The sequence below is a fragment of the Patiria miniata genome, unplaced genomic scaffold (assembly GCF_015706575.1).
Source record: "Patiria miniata isolate m_02_andy unplaced genomic scaffold, ASM1570657v1 HiC_scaffold_20, whole genome shotgun sequence".
Classification (NCBI taxonomy): domain Eukaryota; kingdom Metazoa; phylum Echinodermata; class Asteroidea; order Valvatida; family Asterinidae; genus Patiria; species Patiria miniata.
The window spans coordinates 2405743-2412083 of record NW_024037059.1 but is presented as its reverse complement, the minus strand read 5'-3'; the positions used below and the strand labels follow the sequence as shown (position 1 = coordinate 2412083).

At 36.8% G+C, this 6341-nt stretch overlaps 1 long non-coding RNA gene across 1 annotated transcript; it reads left to right on the top strand.

Moving 5' to 3' along the window:
- Positions 1-1653: 1653 nt before the first annotated feature.
- LOC119728974 lies at positions 1654-5930 on the top strand. The gene is made up of 2 exons (XR_005271170.1): positions 1654-2076; positions 5668-5930. It is a non-coding gene; the product is annotated as an uncharacterized LOC119728974 (long non-coding RNA).
- The last annotated feature ends 411 nt before the right edge of the window (positions 5931-6341 follow it).

Below are 6341 nucleotides of genomic sequence, written 5' to 3'. Positions count from 1 at the left end.
TTATTTCACAGGATGCTAGAGACTGTTATTCACTTTAAGGCAAGTAAGGTTTTCATAATATTTTGGAAGCTTTTTGTTTTGTTGATGTTTGCAAATGTTGTATATTACCTTTAAATCTGAGATTACTTCAAAGGGGAAAACTTGCATTTTTTTGCTGAACTCCATTTAGTACAGAATTTCTTCTTTTGGAAACATTTCCGATTATGAATCTCTAATCACAAATAAAATCAACATTGGTCCAAATGTTGGACCGACATTTTTTTGACAATTTTTTGTCAAAAAAACTGTCATTGTAGAATTGTAATAACAAAATAAAGCTCAGAGTTCATTGTAGAAATATACTTAGTTCAAAATCCCAGAAAGCACTTTTTGTGTAAAACTTATTTTTGTGATGTATGTATGTACATGTGGTCTCAACAGAAAATGTACAGAGCAGTGATATTGATGTACACATTGTAAATAAATAAAATATGAGTATTGCTGTGAAAATGAATTTATGTTTTAAATGTTTGTGTGTAATTTTATTTTGAACATATACTGCATGTTCCCCCTACTGTTTACAAATATATCTCAGGTATTCTTAAAAATTCAATCTGGACAGGAACTAGGAACATTTCAGAGCAAAATGTAAGTGTTTCATTTTGCAAGCAACTGAACACCTAATTAATTGGGTTAGGAGCAATATATCCAATTATGGGGGTGGGGGGGGGGGGTAAGGCACTTGAAAATCACTTAGTGGTTACTACTGTTTGAAGAGAACACATGTCTGGGTCCAAATTCCTTGGGGAAACTATAAACAGTTATACAAAGAAATCTGTAACTTTTTAAGTATTCCACATTTTCAGCCTTAATTTTTACTTTTTTTATTTTAAGATGTTCCCCTCTTTAAGATTTTTTATTATTGAAAAAAATCCCTGCCCCCTAAATTCTAGTCTAAATCCACAATATTCTTTTGTGTTAGTGTACATGTATGGTGCAAGTAACGTCCCTGGAACTGATGCACAATCTGTCTCCCCCAGCCCTGAAAATTGGACCCTAATTACGCCATCTAACCTCTGCTTTTTTTCACAAACCTTCGATTAATTTGTTAGGATTTCTGACATTGAAAAAAATTCGTATGCAGCTTTCCTTCCATTTGCATTACTTCATCCCATCACCTTTTGCACATTTTTTCTGGATAATTATGTGACTTGGCAAGTCTATGGAACCGGTTGGAACCGGTTGGGACAACTTTCGAGTCAAATTTCCCTTCCCGCCCACGCAGTAAACTTCTCACCTGTTTTAGTCCGTCTTAACCTATCAAAATGCCCAGATTAACAAAGCGCGGTCATTCTTCACACTTCTGACCAATCGCAATTACCCGTTAGCATTACGTCATCGGCCTTCTATCGTCTGACTCTGATTTCGAAAAAAATAGGGCCTAAAGTTTTATGAAATGATGTTATTCATTATAAATTTTACACTTATTCTTATTTTCTTATCGACCGCATTCATGGCTTCACTTTTTCATATATTTTATTAAAAAATGCACTTTACAGACAAAAAAATCATAAAAAATGGCATAAGCGGAGTGATATACTCTGGACCATTTGCCTTTGGTGCGCGTAAAAAAACAGCTCGTCTTTTCACTTTTATCTCACTCCGCAGATGAATTTCAACAGGAGAGGACCTCAGAAAGTTTGCTCCTCGTAACAAGCGCGACTTTTTCGCATCATCTCAATTAATGTGCACACAAAGTTGTAAATTCATCCTGGCATCCTCCATTTGGTCTTTTCTGAACTGGCTGCTCTTCTCAGCCAGCTCAGCGCACCAATTTCAAACCATCTTCTCTTCAAGGCATTGTACAAGCCACCGCATCATCACAGGCTTCGCACGGCGGAGAATCCCGCCCGGCCTGGAGAGTCGGCACAAGCTCGGAGCGGAGTCCGGAGTACCGAGCGTCACAGATTGCGTTAAACTGAACTTGAATGGAACTGAACATGAAACAAAGTAGTAGGCCTACTGAACGCGTTGAACTCGAACTGAACCTCGACTTGGAGGATGCTCTAGCTTCACGCAAGAATACAGATATCTGAGGTGAGTGAAAGCTATTTTCATGCGATGAATTTTATAAGAAACACATTTTTTGCTACTTTCTATTCCTCTTACATGTATGAAAACTGTTTGACATCTCTTTTGGTTAAATGTCTGCAAAACCCCCCCCAAAAAAACCACTTCTTTAATCACTAGGGAAAATCTTGCTTTTCCGGTCAATTGCGGGCGCTATTGCTGTAATGTCCTTTCACTAAATATCCAACTTGTGTCTGAGCCGTAACGTTGTGGTTTGACATTCACAGTTTTGCTTATACTGAATATGGAAATTTGCATCAGCATAACAACCAAAAAGGCACGAAAACTAGCCTCAAAATGGAAAAACGGAAATTGAAAGTAAGTTTAAAATGGGACTCAAGGATAGCATTACAAAAAGTACATTGCCTGCCCTTTCATTTACAAACTTAGACAACAGCTTTACTTAATGTACTGTATAAGATTTTCATTTTAGTGTAAAGATTCCCCTTATTTTTTGTTTGCAGTCAAAGGTCATGGACCTATATTTTCTATAAGCTTCACCTAGGGCATTAAAATTAAATTCCACTCTGTTCATTCTAAACTGTAAACTAAGTCTAGCCCATTGTGTAGAGTATCAAAAGACATCTCTGGAGCCCTTTTCAAGTTAATTTGCATATTGATCAATCTGGTGCTGTGATGAAATTGTATTACATTTTGGCACCTGTGAACAAAATAGTAGGCGTGGCTACAGGCTCAGCTGATCCCAAAAAGTTTTTGAAGTTGTGCCAAGACCTTGGAATGTGGCCACTCTCTGGATGGCCAGGTGATGTTTATGGCTGACAAAGCATGTTTTTCCTGGGTGGAAAAATAATTGACAGACTGTTCAAACACTGAAAATAATCATTTGGTTATCAAAGACATCCACAATGTTTTGAATTAGTGTGTAATTAAGAGAGTATAGCATTCCAGTGGTATGGAGGATTTCAGACTGTTGCCTTTGAAATTATAGTGCATAAAAATCAGTAATTTTTATGCTAGTTATTTCAGATAACTAACCAAAATGTAGAGTAGAAAATCAGTGCTAAGTGCAAAAAATGGCATTAACTTTAGTTCAAATATGGATAATTTGTGGTAGGACATAAGGCAGGACAGTCAGGGAAACTCAACAAAATATTTTGAAATTAGTGGAAAATACTGAAAAGAACAGAACATAGCACTCATTTGCATTGTTACTTTTGCAAGTGTGGTAAATATCATGCAGCCACATGACCATTTTAAAACGTACCATTAAAGGGAAATTGCAACATTTGCAAGCATCGAAAAATAAAACTACCAAGTTTTTACGAAATACCTTACAGGATGTTGGTAAATGACAGTCTAAAGCATCCTGTAAAATTATGGCACCTGGTGTGAAGTCATTTTCAAGTAAATGGTATTTTTGTATACATTTCCAACGGTTGGTCGGCCGACCACCGTTGGAAAAACCTAACTATTTTTTAACTGCTGCTCCAAATTTACCATTTTTTCTTCAGTCCAAATTTTGTTTCCTATTGGTTGCATGTTCATGAATGGGGGGGGGGGGGGGCAGGCCAACTAGACTGGTTCCCTTACCGTACAATTTTCCGGCATCTATAAATTGATCCATTTAATTTTCAGTGGAGTCAGGGAACCAGACTACTTGAACATTTTTGTTTTTCTTGGTTTTTCTCAGCATTTCCGAACACAATCATCTTCAAACATGTTAGTGCAACTATAATTTGATCTAATATACTAACCCCTCAAATAGTTCATTTCTGAAAATTAAAGCAAAAGCCAATGATGTACATTCCGTTTAAAAATATCTTGAAACCATAATGACAAATATCAATGAATCATGCATTTTTTGACAGAAGAACTCACCTTTTTTTCAATTTAGTACCAGACTTGTTTTTCAACTTACATAAATATTGTCCTTCCCCTTTAATGTCAACACATTCTCACTAAAATCTAGTGGCAATGTGGAACTACTTGCTAAATCAAACCTTCTGTTATATACTTCTCGACTGACAGTTTGTCATCGTTGTCTGGAGTCTTAACTTTTGCTCATTACATTCATGTAAGCTTTATAATGATTGGTCAGTGGTAGTAAGGCCCCCCCCCCCAAAAAAAAATACTCGGTCTCTGGTCAGACCAAAGTTCCTGACTTTTTATCCTAGAGTCTTGCGTATCTTTTGTGACTTAGTGATTATGTATCTGCATAACAAACAAAAGAAATTCTGACAATAGGTTGCTGCACAGCCAATAACTTTTTAGGTTAAATTTGACTTCCGACTTATATATACACAAAGCAGAATTAATACCATAGCCTATGTACATATTAAGAATTAATTAGCCATACTTGTAAAACCATTTACCTATAGTCAGGAAATTTCTTGGGTATGTTTATATTAGGTTGTTCTCTGCATTTCACCAAGTTTCATAATTGTGTGGCATTCGATGGCTGAGATCTGGGGGGGGGGGAATGGGCACAACCTTTTTCTTTTAGTTTTGCCATTTTCAAGGGTATTTAGCTTGATGCTTATGGTAATTTCCATATTCATTAGCAAAAGTGTGATGTCATTTCAGGCAGAAACCTCAATGCAACAGCTATTTCAGCACCAAAAAATGCCAGAATTGTGGATATTTTACTGTTGTAAATGTTCTTTTCTTTGGTAGATATTTGTTGAGTCAGTACATGGCAGTTAGCCAAGATGAGCATTTTTTGTCACAAAATGGTTTCAATGAGCAAATGTTTTGGTTCACACTTTGAACAGAAAACCCCTGAACTTTACAGTGTCTTCCTGAAATGAAATCAGAGCAACAGTGCCCTCGGGTATTTAGAAAATCGTGGAATTTCAAACAATGTTTAGTGAAGTGCACTTTTCAATAAAATTCACCAAAAAGGGATGTCAAGTTGTGTTATATACATGCATGTATTTAGGAAGAGCATAAAGTTGTAGAAAATGTGTTCTTAAGGAAAATTCATCTCACTGACAATTTAAGGGAGCCTCTTAACTTTAGGAGTTGTCTTGTAGTATAAACCCTCAATTATAAAAAAATGTGCATAATCATAATATTAGTTTCTGTAACATTTGACTAACTTGTGACAATGCCATCAGCAGCATTGTCAACACTCCTTCAAAATCAGTATACTGGTGTATGAACTGGTGTTCTGGACCTTTTTTATTTTTTTTGGTTAAACATTAAAAACCACTGTCCTCTGTTGGCAGAGTGGATCTAAGAGAAAATTTCCAAGTGCGATCAGTGAGCAAAATGTATTATTTTTAGTTCATGTAGGCCCCTATCCATACTTGAAATAGGTGGTACAGCCTAAGTTAGCTTGAATAAAAATTCATTCAAAGGAAAAGATGATTCTATGTGGAAGGGATCCACTTTAAACTAAAATACGACAGTGTTTGGAACACTGCTGCATGCATGGAGAGAAAACCCAAACTAAGAACCCAAGAATTGTATAAAATATTTTCATATCAAGACTAGTTTTCTCTCTTCTTGTCAGATTCCTTCTCGCAGACTGAAGTGCGTCTGTTGCCAATCCTGATTCTGAACTGTTTTCTTCTCTCTTTGTTTTTGACATAATAGAAATGGCAGCCTGTCATATCTGGATGAGAGTGGTCAGATGAAGAGGCTTCTGGTTGAGGCTTCTGATGGAGGCCCCGTTGCTGCTAGGAGGAAAACGCAGGGAGGAGAACCTACGGAACTCGGAACTGTGGACTGTGCTTGCTGAGCTTGCCAGGAATTCCTACAAACTTCGGACATGATTCTTTATGGAGAGAAAACCCCACCGGATAATTGGGCAAGTAATTACTAAATAAAAAGATATTTCAAGAGATGAAATGAAAAGACTTGGTATTTGCATATAATGGGGTCTTGTGGTAGCACCATGTGAATGGTGTCTCTTAGCTAAGTGAATTATGTGGTTCTGAAAAGAACCAGTTGAAAACACATAAAATGGACTTCAGCGGCATGCGTCTGGAACAAGGTCAGACGCCTTGAACACTGTCAGAATGAAAAGGCTTTATGCCTTCTATATCTTATTATTGAATCATCAATGACATTTCAAGTTGGACAATTCAGTGAAGAGGAACTGCAATGAACAGTCACACTGCTTGGACTATGATCCAACAGCCTTATAATAAGGTTTATCATAAGTTGAAAAAGGACTGCTTATATGACTTATTCCATGAGGAATACAAAGGAGAACTGATAAAATGGACTTCAGCGGCATGCGTCTGGAACAAGGTCAGACGCCTTGA